The 17,412-nt window shown below is 38.1% G+C and overlaps 1 pseudogene across 1 annotated transcript; it reads left to right on the forward strand.

The window, feature by feature from the left end:
- Positions 1 to 2,507: 2,507 nt before the first annotated feature.
- Positions 2,508 to 4,260, forward strand: LOC309811295 (mitochondrial ribonuclease P catalytic subunit-like; annotated as a pseudogene). Its single transcript has one exon. The product of its transcript is annotated as a mitochondrial ribonuclease P catalytic subunit-like (transcript).
- Positions 4,261 to 17,412: the final 13,152 nt, after the last annotated feature.

Genomic DNA, 17,412 nt, shown 5'->3' on the forward strand with positions numbered 1-17,412 from the left:
ACAATGCTGAGAGTCACCACAATTCCCTCAGAAAAGTTCCTCCAAGTCCTCTGAAGTCATATTGGCAAAGCAAGTCTATACTAGCCTACTCTCCTGTCCTCCTGCTCAGTTCCCTTTCATTTGTAAAACTGTCCAGTTTTTGAGCTGGAAAAAAAAAGAAGTCTCTAAGCTCAACTCCTTATTTAGTAGCTGTGAGACATGGGCCTCAGAGAAGTGTCCTGATTGCTCAGTGTTATGTAAGGAATCAGGGCTCAACCAAGACTGGGAGCCTTTTACCTGCCCCTCCCCTCACAACTCCAACCAAGTCCAAGGCCATTTCTACCAGCTGCACTGCCTCAAAACTCTCTGAATGTGAGCCCTGCCACATCAGTTAGGGTTCTTTGCAGTAAGCAAAGGAAAATGACTTTGACTAAGTCAAACAAGGGAGAAGACATATCTTGGAGATATAATGGATTGCTAGAGAATTAAACGAAGATTTGAAAAATCAAGCCTTAGGAAAGACAAAACTTGAGAAGCTACAGGGACTTCAGCCTCAGAAATCTGAGGCCCAAACCTCTGGGTGCTGCCTTTGGACCCTGTGGGCGCCCTCTTGAGAGTGGAAATGTCCAGAGAGCATCTGATTAGCTGATCTCAGCTCCTGTACCCACCTCTACATGTGTGTTTGTATCTGAGAGAAAGAGAATTTGTATTTTTATTTTGTGAGGGTGAGGAGGGTGATTTACTGTGGTTGACAACCCCAGCAGAACCACATGACGTGAGGGAGGATCAGTTTGCCCAGAAGAGGGATGGAGGGACGTAGTGTCTGCTGGTACCCGAAGATGAGGAAGGAACGCTGGAGGGAACCAAACCATGAACTGTGTCCTACTGATACTTACGCAGATGAGGTTAGAGGGGATGCTGGCCCAGACGCTTCCTAGCTGCAGTGGCCCTCTCTTCTGTTTCTTCCTTTGCCTTTCTTCCACTTCCTTCTCCCCTCTGCTCCACCTTACGCCTCCTCTCAGGCTCTGTCAACAAGAGCAAGGTGCCCCCTCACCTTCCTGCATTACCAGTTTACTGCATCTGGTAGAAGGTGGGTGAAAAGGAGAGTTGGGAGTGTGTGCTGGGCAAGTATAGATTATACTTTTAAAAGTCGAAAGCACAGTGATGGGATGGCCTCTGTAGATTCCTGTGTTGTCAAGTGCTTGCATGACCTCCCTCTTCCCCTGCTTCTCTCTCCAGGCTCTGCAGAATAGCAGATGGAGAGTCAGACCCAAGTACTGTCTTGTCACTCTGTTGCCACTCGAGTTGAGAAGCAATTTTGATTTGAAAACATATGGCAAACAGGGACATTACTTAGGTAATGGGAGAACAGTGTGTCCCCAGTTTACCAGTGGGTCAGGTTATTCTCTGATGATTGGGATGGGTTCCTTGGTGACTGAGCTTAGTGACCCTGAAGAAGCTGAAAACACAACTGTATCTTCAGCTTGGTGGGCAATACAACTGTAAACCTGGATTTCTATTCATTTGATGACATGAGTAACTCTATTCATCTATGACTTTCAAAAGCACAAACTAGGGTAATGATTTGGCCTTTGTTAATGAATTGTTAAATAATCACTATTATTGTTTAACTAAAATTTAAACTCTTAGCAAAATAGTGTATTCATGCACTATTTACAATAGCCAGGTCATGGAAGCAACCTAGATGCCCACTGATAGACGCATGAATAAAGAAGATGTGGTACATATATACAATGGAATATTAGCCATAAAAAGGAATGAAATGAGGTCATTTGTAGAGATGTGGATGGACCTAGAGACTGTCATACAGAGTGAAGTAAGTCAGGAAGAGAAAAATGAATATCGTATATTAACGCATATATGTGGAATCTAGAAAAATGGTACAGATGAACCAGTTTGCAAGGCAGAAATAGAGACACAGATGTAGAGAACAAATGTATGGACACCAAGGGGGGAAAGCGGTAGGGGGTTGGTGGTGGGATGAACTGGGAGATTGAGATTGACAGATATACACTCATATGTATAAAATAGATAACTAGTAAGAACGTGAAATAAAATTCAAAAAAATAGTATATTCAGTAACTCTAAGATAATGTTTTAATGCTTAATTCTTTGTCTTAATAAGATTTAGAAAATCTAATAATAAAATTCTTTAACAATTTTTTTTGGGAATTTCCGCCGTGTTTATCGTTGCATGGTACGTGGGTGTTGCTGTTCACGGACTGGAATGTAACAGGCACCAGAGGATTCCTGCTCTGTCCCCTGGTCCTGGAACTTGTGACCAAGGTTGGATGTCCCCATATCCTTGTTTAATGGAGAGAACTGAACCAAGCTTCGTTGCTGCTAACCCCAAAAGCATTTGATTTGTCTGTGAGAAGCTGAAAATCATCTTTTAGAAAGTTGCGTTTCGATTCTCTGCCCCCTACCCGCAAATCCCTTAATTATGCTGTAGAAGTTGGGACTTTTTGAACATCTCTCTCACAATCTGGTGCTGACTTAACTGCATAATGACTTTCTATTTCACTGGTATTCAAAGCTTTCCTAAACTTTGGAAGAGCAACCCATAACTTGGGCTAGGCCCAGGTCACTCTGCTCTCTCTCTCTTTCGCAAAGACTGTTATGGCATCAGGAACCAAGAGAAGTGGTTTTCTCTTAAAACAGTGTCTCCACAAAATACCAAAGCAATGAATCTGCTGACTGCCAAAGCCAGATATGTCAGGAAAAAAGATGAGGGCAGTAATAAGCAAGTCTCTGCTGATTCTGCTCACATGTTTGCAGCTGGAGCAGCTAAGAAGAGATAACAGATGAATCCTCTGAGTAAAGAGCACATCTTGCCACCTGTGAAGAACATTATTCAACTCCCAACAAAACCTTTGAATTCAGAAGAGTGGGATAAACTTGAAGATTTCAAAGAAAAGGCTAACTTTGAAAATTGGATCATTTCACAGATGGTTAAATGCCATATTTCTGTAGATGTGGCCAAATCTGTGCTGGCCTAGGTAGCTGCAAAAAACATTGGTATTGTAGGCTATGATTTGCTGGTCAAGTATTTGTATCTCTATGTTTTTCATAAGCAGACATCAGAAATTATTGATGTCCATGAAATCATGAAAGCCAGATACAAGCATTTAGAATCTGGAGCGCACACTCTTCTCATCAGGGATTAATCCATACAGACAGATGGAGAGAGGCCTTGCTGCTGTTAGAGGACATCAAACAAGTCATGATTCCTTAAAAAAAGAACCAAAGTGACTGTATCCAGGGAGCCCTCTTTCATCAAGATGTAAATGTAGCTTGGAATTTGTATCAAGAGTTGTTAGGTCATGATATTTTTCCTATGTTGGAAACATTAAAAGCCTTCTTTGATTTTGGAAAAGACATGAAAGATGATCGCATTCAAACAAATGACATGACGTTCTTTTGTATCTAAGAAATAATCAGCTATATCCTGTGGAGTCATTTGCACACAGTATAAAAGCATGGTTTGAAAGTGTTCCTGGAGTACAATGGAAAGGACAGTTCACCTCAGTCCAGCAAAGTCGTCAGTGTTTGGGCTGTGGAAAAACTGTAGAGTCTATTCACCTGAGCTCAGAAGAGTATGAATTTCTCAAGGGAAAAATCATGAGGGATGTGATAGATGGAGGTGACCAATACCAAAAGACAGCACCTCAGGAACTTGAGATTTCAGAACTCTGTAAAATACTGTCCTCCTTTTGATACTGTCATTGATGAGCTCAATGTTGCCAAAATGTTTCCTAAAGCTTGTGAATCTCAAGTTCTCTTGGATGTGGTCTCTCAACTAGCCAAGCAGAATCTTCAAGTGCTGGTCCTGGGCTGGAAGCATATGTTAATGCAGAATTCCTGGTGGAGGAAGGAAGATATGGAAAATGTGAAAAAGCAAGCCAGCTTTTTTTTTTTTTTTTGCTGACAACATCTCAGAGGATGCCGTTCCTTCTGTATGCCACACTGCACTCAGGGAACCACTACAAGTTTATCACAAAAGATCTGATGCGGGACCACAAGGCCTGTGTTCCTGATGCTAAGACCAAACACCTGCACTTTAAGTGGCAGCAAGGACATCAGCTGGCAATTGTTTGTAGGCATCCGGGATCAAAAATAACTTTTCAACGTATTCTCATCTTTGACACAATGGTGCAAACAACTGGAGACTCGTGGTACATACCTTACGATGACGACCTGGTGGAAACATATTCCTACGAAGTGCCACCCAAATGGCTTTGCCTTCACCAGAAGACATAGACTCTTACCCCCATGCTAAACTTGTGTTTAGGTGTCCTCCTGGTTGGCATCAGAGCTCTTAAGTTGACGCTTGTTTAGAATATTGCTTCTATCCTGTTTGTCCTGTTTGGTCCAGTTGGTTTGCATATCAATAAATCGATTTTTAATAAAAAAATTTTTGTGGGGAGGACTTCCCTGGTGGCACAGTGGCTAAGAATCCGCCTGCCAATGCAGAGGACACAGATTCAAGCCCTGGTCTGGGAAGATCCCACATGCCGCGGAGCAACTAAGCCCATACACCACAACTACTGAGCCTGCGCTCTAGAGCCTGTGTGCCACAACTACTGAAGCCCACATGCCTAGAGCCCGTGCTCCACAACAAGAGAAGCCACTGCAAAGAGAAGACTGCGCACCGAAATGAAGAGTAGCCCCCGCTCGCTGCAACTAGAGAAAGCCCGCGCACAGCAATGAAGACACAACGCAGCAAAAAATAAATAAATAAAATTAAAAATATATATATCTAAAAAAAATTTTTTTTTGAAGACAATTTAAAGGAAGCAAAGTGCCTGTCTAAAGAAGAACTGGAGTGGGCTGCTTAGAAAATTCTCGGCTATTCTGAATTGTTCTCCTTTAAAGTATATCCCATAGAAGAGATAATACTGACCAACTCTATTAGACCTATATGAAAATAGGCCATAATTTTAACCTTTTTTTCCTCTGTTTCTAAGACTATATGGAATATCTGAGGAGAAGATTGCCCCCTGCCAAGAGGAATATGAATGGCATGGTAGAGTATTATGTAGGTAACACATTCTATATTAAAGTCTTATATCCCTTTAAATATTTCATAAGGTTCAGTAAAGTGTATTCTTTTGGAAATTGAAACATTATGAAGTACCTAGAAGCATTCCTGCTTGTCAGATCAGAGAGTTGAACATTAAATTTTTGAATGCATTTAATTATCTGTGGAAACATTTAAACACAGTGGACTTAGAAAATGATAACATGGAAACAAAATGTACATATTTTGATTTCTTCTTTTTTTATTGAGCTAAAATTCACATAACATAAAATTCATCATTTTATCCATTTTAAAGTACACACTTCTGTGGTTTTTAATATATTCACACTATTGTGTGACTATTGCCACTAATTCTCAAACACTTCTATCACCCCCCAAAATAAACTCTATTCCCAATGCTTCCCACCACCATCCCCTGGCAACCACAAATTTACTTTCTGTCTCTGTGGATTTGCCTAATCTGGACATTTCATATCAACTGAATCATACAATATGTACCCTTTTGTGTCTGGCATCTTTAACTTAATATAATATTTTCAAGATTTATCCAAGTTGTAGCATGTATCACTACTTCATTACTTTTAATGACTGAACAATATTCTGTTGTATGTACATTTCATTTATTCATTCATCAATTGATGAACATTTGAGTCTTTTCCACTTTTTGCTATTATGGTTAATATTGCTGTGAACATTCATGTACAAGTTTTTGTGTGAACATATGTTTTCAGTTCTCTTGGGTATAAACCTAGGAGTAGAATTGCTGGGTCATATGGTAAACTCTATCTTTAACTTTTGGAGGAAACGTCCAATTCCACAGTGGCCAAACCATTTTACATCCTCACCAGCAATGTATGAGGATGAGGTTCCAATTTTTCCATAATCTCCCCAACATTTATTTCTGTTTTATTTTATTTCAGTTAAATTATAGCCATCCTGGAGAATATCTCATTGTAGTTTTGATTTGCACTTCCCTAATAACTAATGATGTTGAGTATATATTAATTTTTCATCTACACCTTTATGCAAATGAAGCAACAAATGTAATTGAACAGAAAACTCAAGCAGTGTATATAAATTAACATTATGATGCAAACATCATTTCAACATGCTGCAATTTCTAGTCTGTAACATTTATGTGTATATCCCCTGTAGACCTCCAATTACATATATGTACAGACACATATGAAAATAGTCTCATTAAAGCGGGCCTTAGTGTCTGGGATTCTCAGCTGACTGTGACACAGACCTGAGTGACTTTCTGAAAAGAGATGGATCTTTCAAGAATTGTTAGAAGACATCTCAATACTGAACGCAGGAAATGTCCTAGACATAAAAAGTGGACTGGATGACTGCATTCAATAACTCTTTATGCTCTCTTTATAGTTTTTCCCCTTCTTCTCTTCCTGACTGGGTGTTGACTGTCACCTGACTTTTCTTTCTGTTCTGAGTGTAGCTGTCCACTTCCAAATATGGGCCCTGAAGCTCTATTCTAACAATCTGTTGAAAAGTTGTTTAAAATAATAGCAAATAGAGGCTGAGTGGTTTCCTTGATAAGATTACATTAGGGCTTTAGAAGATGGATTATGCAATGACTGTTCTGACTGTTCAGTTATTTCTCCCTTTCTCTTACTAGTTTATTTGGGGAGACCTGACACCTGGTATTTCATTGCAAATGTTCCAATGAACTTAGTGTTTAAAAACACCTACTAGTGTGGACTTTTGACACGTCACGCTTTTATGAAGCAGACTTTTTAGACTATAAACCAGGAGTATTTAACTAGGGAAATTTTCAGACAAGGCTAAGATAGTCTGATGTCCCAGCAAACATTTACTGTGGTGCTACATAGCTGATCTGATGTCTGTCTTGAGTTCCATGAGCCTTATGGTGTTAATTACCACTTTTAGCAGATGTTTGTTGACAGTGAGTATGTTCAGTCATTACTTGTTCTTTTCAGAAGTAATTATAGATCCTGGTTGCACTCTTAAATTAACAGCACATACAAGAGCTGTTCTCACCTTTTAACCACCTGCACTCCCCAGGCCTCCCTAAGGTGGATCTGAGTTGTGATAAATGTTACTTTGGGGTTTAGGGTAATACATTTTCCTATCCATGCATACTTGTAACTACCACATTAAAATACAAATACTTGTATTTTTCCTTATTCAGGTGTCAACAAGTCACTTATGTAAGTACTACTGTGTATCTTCGTTGTTTTGTTCTACTGTCTCTTTGCTATGGATAGTCTGTGATGTCTATACAGTCAGTTTTGGGAAGGTTCATTTTTTTCTCTGAAGAAAAATGATGCTAATGACTGATTTAAGAAAACTGTATTTAAGTAACATTATTTATAGTAAAGCTACTTTGTTTTATCCTACACCATGGTCAGGCTAATACTATCTGATATTTTGTTCCTACCCTCCACCCCCTTATCCAGAAAACTACCAGCTCTTACTGTGATGATGGTGGAAAGAAATGATAATGATGCTTTGACTCATTAGTTCTTCAGTTAATGAAGTCAGATAAAAATGGTAAGTAGCCTAAATCACATCTAAACACTTTAGAAAATGTTATCTCCAAGGGAAATAAAGTCCTTCGGCAATAATTTACAAGTTGTGTGGAAAAGATGCTATGAATAACAGATTGGCACATGAAAATTTTATTTTCCAAAGGGTTACACCTCCTCCCAGATTTCTACATATCTGTTTCTTTCTAAAGTTCACCTGATCACATGCACAGGTTTCAAAGTATGTATGATGACTAACCTCGTTTGATCTAGAAGCTGCCTATTGCCAAACACAAGGATTGACGGACATCTCAAAGATCGAAGGTCTGAACAAGGAGTGAGTATGACTTGGAAGAGACTTAGGAAATTATAAAGTCATGCAAAAATAATGAACTTGAAGAATGGGTAAGAGGGAAAGGCATCGGATTGAAGAAATATTGTTACCATGCACAGAGAGAAAGAGAGAATTGCAAGAAGGGTGAGATGCAAAAGCATTATTGTGTGTGAGTAGACGTAGGTGAAAGATAAGGAGAGAAAACAAGTTTCTCTTACCTGAGTTGTCCATCATTGGCCTAAATTGGTTCTTGATGTTATTAATAGTGAAGGCTGACCTCTTAAGGAATTTTTCCCCCTGATATTTAGACCGAAGTTTTTTTTTTTTAATTTATCTTCCATTTGCATGGAAAATTCATATCATCTAGTTATGTTTTCTTTATAAAAGCTTGAAATCTTTGGGAACAACATTTCCTTTAAAGAGTTTAGTTATTAATAAAAAGTAAATAATGAAACAAACTGTTACTGTTTCTTAGACAGTTCGATAGCTTTTTCCAAGTATAAAAATGTAATCTAATATTGTAAAGCCAGTGTAAATACATGTACCAGACATCGGCAGGATCTTTGCTTTTACCGAAATGATATTGTGTGTAACATTGCCTTCTAAATCTACACCACTGATTGTAACTGCTAGAGCTAAGGATATCTACAAGGATTCATTAGAGTTTTAGGAAGGCAGTATATTACACTGGTAAAAGTATATACTTTGGCATCAGACAGCCTTCAGTTCAAATTCTGATTCAGTCACTCTCTATCTGTAACTTTGGGCACATTACTTAGTTTCCTTAAACCTTCATTGCCTACTTTGTAAAAAGAAAAAAAAAATATATATGATGTTTGTAAAGCATACACAGTTCCCTCTGTATGGTGACTGTTCATAAGTGTTTGTATTATGATGACTATTATCATCCTTTGTCTTTCCTCTTCTGTTATTTAAAAATAATTAGTAATTCTCATCTTTCACTTTTCTCATCTGCTTCTCTTGACACCTCTTTCTTCCCATTCATATATCTTTTTTTAACATTTTTATTGGAGTTATAAAACATTTTTATTGGAATTATACAACGTTTTTATAATTGCTTTACAATGGTTTGTTAGTTTCTGCTTTATAACAAAGTGAATCAGCTATACATATACATATATCCCCGTATCTCTTTCCTCTTGCATCTCCCTCCCTCCCACCTTCCCTATCCCAACCCTCTAGGTGGTCACAAAGCACCAAGCTGATCTCCCTGTGCTATGCAGCTGCTTCCCACTAGCTATCTATTTTACATTTGGTAGTATATATGTCCATGTCACTCTCTCACTTTGTCCTAGCTTACCCTTCCCCTTCCCCGTGTTCTCAAGTCCATTCTCTAATAGGTCTGCATCTTTATTCCTGTATATCATTTAGCAGGACTTTAGATGAAATATATTTATCAATTTTAGAACCACAGGACTTTACTCTAGATGTCTGGCAGAGAAAGGGGAGCTGTTTCTATGGAAAATATCACCAAATTTCAGTCTCAACTATTGTTTCATTCACAGTGGCTGATATAAAATCAAAACTGAGACATGAAAAGAAGTAGAAAAATATGATTCATAATAAAAATAAAAAATGTGAGCACACTCACAGAGCTGTTGGAATTAGTAGTTTTTATATTGTACATATATTATGAATTAAGAATTTGCTAATTAAAGTGGACATTTTAAAAATAATTAACCATATAAATATTATTTGGAAGCTGTTTACTTAAAAATTACATAAAATATCTAAATGACAGGTCTAACTTTTAATAATAATATTGATAGTAATAATAATAATACTCGAAGATTAAGAAACAATAGTCTTTTTAGGAATAGCACTAGTTGTAATATAATTAACAATAAAGTGATATATAAGAACAAGAAAATTGTATAGAATCTTGTAGGTATTTGTTGTAGCCAAAACATTAATTTTATATTTCATGATAGTTTGTATATGAACATATATACATGAGTATTTTCTTCAGTATTTAAAGGAAAAGATTGCTTTCCACAGACCTGTATGAATCTGTGTATGCTTCATGTTCTGTTAAAAGCAAACACAACCATGAAGAAAATTTCACTGTTTAAATCTCAAGACTGTTTGCTTGTTTGGTTCCTAAATTCCTTACTATAATATAGACCAATTTAGTGTTTGCAACATTCCAGGATAGTTTTCTGCAATGACTAGGATTTCTTAATAAATAGTAACATGGAAAAAAATGTAGGAAATGTTATAGGAAGATGATAAGTGATAGTTTGATAAAGGCATTACAGGAGGCAAGAGAGAATGACAGGGCCAGCTTAGGGTGTGGTAAAGTAGCATCAGAGGTTCTGCCACTTTCTATATGTATGATCTTGGGAAGGTCCAGCTACCCTGGAGCCTCAATTTCCTTATGTGTAAAATGGGGATAATAATACCTGCCCCCCAAAACTGTTATGATGATGGCATCAGATTGCATTTGTAAGTAATTTAATAACAGGGACAGGTACACACACTAGATTCAACCAATAAAGTGAAAACTAACCTTTCCACTGAAATGGGGTTATAAGAAGTTCTATTGTTTCCATCTTGATTTACTTAATCTCTCTATACAGATGAGCAGTCCTAAGTCAGCAGTTTACTTGAGGAAAACTTCAATGGAAACGTCATGTCTCTGTAACATCATCCATTAACTTGAGGTTGCAGCTCTGGCTTTTCAATGAAGCTTTGCTATTGGTTTTATTGCTTATTAGTACACACTTTTTCCATATTAAAACCTATTTATTATTTTCCCAACATGTAATCTGTTCTGATAACTGAGGTGAATCACAAAATTTTTGAATAGGAAATGAGTTTCTACATTCAAGTTCTTAAACTAACCAGGCATTTAGCACACAACTTTAATGAAGTTATTTGCCTAGAGGCAAATCAATAATTAATTTCCCCACTCAAAAGATATGACTTGGGTGTTTCCCTTAAAGCATGCCAATTAAAAATAGAAAAGCCAGACTATAAAAAGTATATATCTATTGACAAGTTGGAAGATGTTGCCAGGCTTTTTTATAAGCTCTCTGAAGATTATTGCTTTATTTGAAAAGAAATTTCAATTACCCTTGATCAGGATGCTGAAGTATTAGCATTATATTCCTACTTTGTAATACACACCCAGCTCACACTGATGATTCCCCCGTAGTTGTGGTGATTAGGGAGAATCACAACAGACAATTGATAAACTTGCTATGAGATGACTATGATGGAAAGAATGGCTTTGAATTATTCTATTTAATTTAACCCGTATACTTGAGAGAACCAGAGACACTGGTTGCTATGAAGTATTTGCTAATATAAAATGATAAGTTTTAGCACATGTTCTTAACAAACCTGAAACTGAGTTGGGAGAGTGAGGAAACTTCGACTCGTATTCAATTTAGTTTCCAAAACTATGAGTTTATCTGAAGTATCATGCTAACAATTATTTTCCATCTGCTCACTCTGTTCTGGCACCACTGGCCTCCTCTCTGTTCTTAAATAAGCCTCGGAGGCTTTGCACTTGCTATGGCCTCTGCCTGGCCTGCTCTCCTCCCGTATATTTGCATTGGCCCATTTCTTTACATCCTTCAAGACTTTGTTCAAGGTCATTTTCTCAGAGTTGCCTCCTCTGATCCTTATACTTAAAATTATACACCCCAGTGCTCCCAATCTCCTTTAGTCTGCTCTGTTTCTTTCTAGAGCACCAATCTAATTATCTTCTGAAGCACTATGTATTTAGAAATACTTATTTGTTTATTGTTTTCTCCTCTCTCCCATCAAATGTAGACTCTAGGAAGCCAGGGAATTTTATTTGTTTTATCCAATGCTGTCTTTCCAGCACATGGAATATTGTCAGATACCTAATGAAAACTGAATAAACGTTTGTTGAATAAATGCATAAGTGCTTTAATAAATAAAGAGATAGATTCAATGTACTAGCTTGAGCACCTGGAAATGGCTCTAATTGATTATTTGGCTACTTGCCTCAAACCTGGACTCATCAATGGAATGTGCCCGATGAAGTTAAAATACCAGAAACTAATTGGTACCCTTTGTTTCGGCCTCGTGGTGTGGATTGTGGGAGTTCTCTGGCCAGGGATTGAACCCGGGCCACGGCAGTGAAAGCACCAAGTCTTAACCACTGGACCACCAGGGAACTCCCAATAAATTGATACCTTGTAGAAAGATAAATCCAAAGAATTTAGGGAGATTTGATATTTTGCAACTTTGTTCCTTAAGGGGATAATAGAAAACACTTCTAGACATTAAGAAATTCATTGGTGAGGGGAGTGTAGCATTAGTGAAAAAGACTGCAGTGGTTAGCATCTCTAGGAGGGGATGATACCACCATGTACATCGGTAGCCTTGGTCGACTGAGGGCAAATTAGCAGCACTTAATTAACCAACGAAGGTGGTGTGGTTCTGTAATAATCACCAGGGTGAGAGTGTTAATAATAAAGTTTGACACACAGAAGACTTTAGAAGTGGCTAACTGATTGTGGGGGATTCTAGGACTGAAATTGATGATATCTTACTAAGGTCTTACTTAAAAAATTCTCTAGGTTTGGCAGTGTCCTGAGTGACTCACTACAATGGAAATTCACGGTCTCTCCCACACTTGCCTGACCTGAATCAGATCATAGACTCAGAGCTCCTTAAATGAAGGGAAAGATCTGTCTCATTGAGGAAGAACCCTGCAGTAGTCTCAAGTATATCTTCCTTCTAGTTGTCTTCTAGCATTTTATAAAGTGTGTATTACTGGTGATTAACTTTCTTATTTGCTCCACAGGTAGCTGATCAAAGTTGTGACTGACTTGATAGAGGAGGACTGACTATCCCTCAGAGATAGCGATGGTGGCTGAATGATTGTGGGTATTCACTTTTGGGGAGAAGACACACATGCTTTAACTTGGAATATAGATATTTTCTTTATGTCAGGTATGGACATGCTATTGTTGCAATTATATGTATAGGAAGAAGGTTGTGTTTGGGTGGAAAAGTCCAAAGACTGGGTTATTGATGGTAGTTAATTACTACTGATGCTCTGTCAGCAACCACTCCTATCACACTCCAGCCTGTGTTCTAAATCAATCATTTTGGAGTCTCACTGCAACTCCTGTCTCTTGTTTATGAAATTTTTCCACTCTCTGAATTCTATAACATATAGTCAATACTACACAATTTAGTCCTTAATTATATACTGTCTTTTTCTTAACTAATTTTATATATAAGTGCTTATACCCTGCTTGATATATTATTTTAAAATGAGGATATCTTATATTCTCTTTTGTACCATGCTCAATAACCTCTGAACTGTTAATCTAATGGAACTTCCATTTTCATAGGCTCTCTTTTTATGTAATATTTTACACTCATTATAATTTAGACAAGCAAAGACTCAGCTCAATCATAGCAACTCAGTCACAAAAGCTTAGTTATAACAAACCAAATAGATAAGTCTTGACACTCAAATTCTGAAAGTCTGGAAAAATTAAAATGCATCTGCCTTTCTGGAAAGAGATCAAAGTACCCATTCTTTATTTTACGTATCAAGGTGATGGTGGCCTCGTAGAATGAGTTTGGGAGTGCTCCTCCCTCTACTATATTTTGGAAGAGTTTGAGAAAGATAGGTGTTAGCTCTTCTCTAAACGTTTGATAGAATTTGCCTGTGAAGCCATCTGGTCCTGGGCTTTTGTTTGTTGGAAGATTTTTAATCACAGTTTCAATTTCAGTGCTTGTGATTGGTCTATTCATATTTTCTATTTCTTCCTGATTCAGTCTTGGCAGGTTGTGCATTTCTAAGAATTTGTCCATTTCTTCCAGGTTGTCCATTTTATTGGCATAGAGTTTCTTGTAGTAATCTCTCATGATCTTTTGTATTTCTGCAGTGTCAGTTGTTACTTCTTTTTCATTTCTAATTCTATTGATTTGAGTCTTCTCCCTTTTTTTCTTGATGAGTCTGGCTAATGGTTTGTCAATTTTGTTTATCTTCTCAAAGAACCAGCTTTTAGTTTTATTGACGAAAGCAACCAGCAGAGGGAGCAAAAGAGATGTTTAAGTGTCCTTGTTTCTGCTTGCGGACCTTCCAGGATGGTTGCTCTCTAGAGCTAGGCTATGTTTTTAATATATATTCCCTGTAATCCCAAGGCAGAAATTCTGCTTTATAATTACCATGCACCTGTGAAGTCAGTTCTAAGAGATTCTACCTACAGGATCTCTTTCTACAATCTTGAGTCCCATGAAAACCTCTAAAGCTACTAGGTGAAAACTCAGGACTAAAATTTTAGGCGTTCAAAACCCTAGGTAGCTTAGGAACTGCATCAAAGGGATTTTGAATGAATAAAAAAATTAGCTTTTGAGCTACTACTTAGGATAAATGATAATAAATTTTTTCTATGATCTGTGTTGTCTAAAACTTTTGAAGAGATTTTCACACATACTCTACATTGGAGATTTTACTACATTCACAATAAAATTGTATTTTATATTTGATCAAGAAAATAAATAGAGAAGGTCCTTCTGAAAAGTATCTTTCAAATATATGTGTTTAAGTATATATGTATACTCATATAGTACCTATACTATACATAATGTGTCTACATTCCCATTTAAAATGTCTATCAAAACATTATAGGCCAAAAGAGCTTCTCATTACCCTGAGCATTTTGGTTTACATAATTCTGTCAAGTATAATCATGAAGAAGGCCAAAGACTTGTGTGTGGCTTACAACATCCCTTGCAAAACTTTAGGAATGACATTTCTTGAATTCTTTGGATGAGCTCAACATGAGGGCTCCTTGGATGTATAAGATCTAGTTCCGCAAACTGTTCCTTGAATTTAATAAAGTTATATTAAAGTACAGCCACAGGGGAAGTGAAGAAGCAAAAAAGAAGAAAAACCTGTGATAATGCAAAGCTAATGTGAGTTTAATGTAAATCATTTTATTCATCTGCTGAAGGATATCAGAAAAAGGAAGCATTTCATTTTTAAAGAGAAGATAATGATAAATAATGTCTGTGTAGTTTCTTTTGTGTTGGGGATGTATAAACTCTTATAGCAACAAAATATAACACGAACTTGGGACTTTCCAGATATCCTGGCATGCTGGACATCTTCATCATTTTAATAATTTTTTACTTTACATAGGATTATGTTAGATTTAGTTATTTGAGTTGGACTTCAAAAAACAAGTCATACAGAGATTCCCCTGACTGAGACTAATGAGATTATTTTTATGAGGAAGTAGATTGGATGTGTGTGTGCGTGCACTTAAGTGTTTGTGTGACTGATCAACAACAGAAATAACTTTAATATTTGCTTCCTCAAGGAAGAAATAAACTTTCTTATTGCTGTGAAAGTCTTTTTTTCCCCTGTTGTCTTTTTCTATCCTGTAGTGAATTAGTTTTTATTAGAATGTGGTCATTCCTTGTGCTGGAGTTATAAAATCACAGGGTAACCGGACCTCTATGGGGGATACCTTGTCTGTCTTCTGGCTGAGTAGCTGCGTTGTGCAACTCATGGAAAGAACAACGTTAAGGCTTGAGAAGAACACTCCACAGAGAGTTTTGTAAGAACATCCAGAACAGAAACAAATAAACTAAGGATGGCATTCTTTTCATGAAAGACACTAATAAAGCAAAGTTTGAAAACTCAAAGTCAAAAACCATCTTTTACTTGAAAAGAATTTAAAGCCCTAGGGAGACTTAACTGCCTGGTACTTCTTGGTTAATGTGGGTTAAAGAAGCTCATTGTTTTCAGTTTTTTGGTGAAGTTGGCATGGATAATATTCGAACTTGTTGAAGTGACTTAAAGATTGGGAGAAGGCCAGAAAAAAGGTGGGCTGGTGTGGTTCAGTGAGTTGGCTTGGATTAGCAGTCCAGAGATGTCAGTTCTAGACCTAATTTTATCACTTAGTGATTGACTGTCCTTGGCCAGTTCAGCACATTTGTTTCCTTACCTGCTAAATCTCTTACCTCTTCTTACAGGATAACGTGATCAGATGGAGGAACTTTGAAAATGCCTATAAAAACATGAGCTATAGGGGCTTCCCTGGTGGTGCAGTGGTTGAGAGTCCGCCTGCCGATGCAGGGGACACGGGTTCATGCCCTGGTCCAGGAAGATCCCACGTGCCGCGTAGCGGCTGGGTCTGTGAGCCATGGCTGCTGAGCCTGCGCATCGGGAGCCTGTGCTCCGCAACGGGAGAGGCCACGACAGTGAGAGGCCCGCGTACCACAAAAAAAAAAAAAAAATCTATCTTTATAAAAATTACTTGTTGATATTAAAAATACTCAAGTAGATGAGCATTATGGCTTTTTAAAATGCATTTTTATTATACTCTAGGATCTATAGTTTGAAAATAATAAAACTTGACTAGAACTATGCCAAAGTGCTCTGGTCTTTGGGAATAAGATGGAAAAAGTGCAATATTCATTAGAACTTTTATAGTGGTTAGGGAGATGACCTTAATAGGTTATCAAAGTCATAACCTCGCACAATGGACCAAGTTTAAGCCAACTCAATTAAACGAGATTTTCCATTGTTTACCAAGACGACCACAGCCAGCCAGGACTCCATTCCAATACAAGCAGTTTCAATATTATGTAGTCCTTTCTTATGTAATTCTTGATTCTCAGGCCATACTCACGTGGGGATAAAAATAGAATATTATGATGGTTGCCAGTTGGTATTTCTCTGGCACTGCTCCTATTCCCCATGTGAGAACTGTAGACCACACTTATATGTCTACTAAGTAGTTGTATGACATTCTTCAGATGTATGTCATCTACCATCAGCAAATTTATCCTTTTAACCACCCGGTGGCATCCTCTGTTCTACTTTCTTTCTCTCTTACCCTGACTCCTTATACTATGCTCATTGCCTTCTGGTATTAAAAACAGCAGCTTTGTTGCCAATGCTGCCCTAAGGGGATGATTCTAGAAGCAATAGTGTCTGTGCCCTGGCTGCCAGTGCCTATCGCTGAGTGTCTTGATGAATCTGTCACAGCATCAGCCACCAGTGTCTCCTACTACGGGGGGTGAGACTGGCCCCTGTGCTGCTGCTGCTTGAATGCTGCAAGTCTGTCTCAGCTGTTCTTTTTTTTTTTCGGTACGTGGGCCTCTCACTGCTGTGGCCTCTCCCGTTGCGGAGCACAGGCTCCGGATGTGCAGGCTCAGCGGCCATGGCTCACGGGCCCAGCCGCTCCGAGGAATGTGGCATCTTCCCGGACCGGGGCACGAACCTGTGTCCCCTGCATCGGCAGGCAGACTCTCAACCACTGCGCCACCAGGGAAGCCCTCAGCTGTTCTTGTTTTCACTTGTTCCTCAGTGGGTGCTTCCACATTCTGGTACTTGGCCGTGAGCCTGCAAGCTCTGGGATGAGGGAAATACGATTGATTGACATTGAGTTGTCCTCCTAGTCATCTCTTCCCTTTGATTCTGGCACATCATTCGTGAACCAAACATGTGTGCTCAGTTCCTTTTCTCTGTAAGTTTTACCCAAGGAAGGGTTTTAATC

Source organism: Mesoplodon mirus (assembly GCF_964341445.2).
Source record: "Mesoplodon mirus genome assembly, chromosome: 10".
Taxonomy (NCBI): domain Eukaryota; kingdom Metazoa; phylum Chordata; class Mammalia; order Artiodactyla; family Ziphiidae; genus Mesoplodon; species Mesoplodon mirus.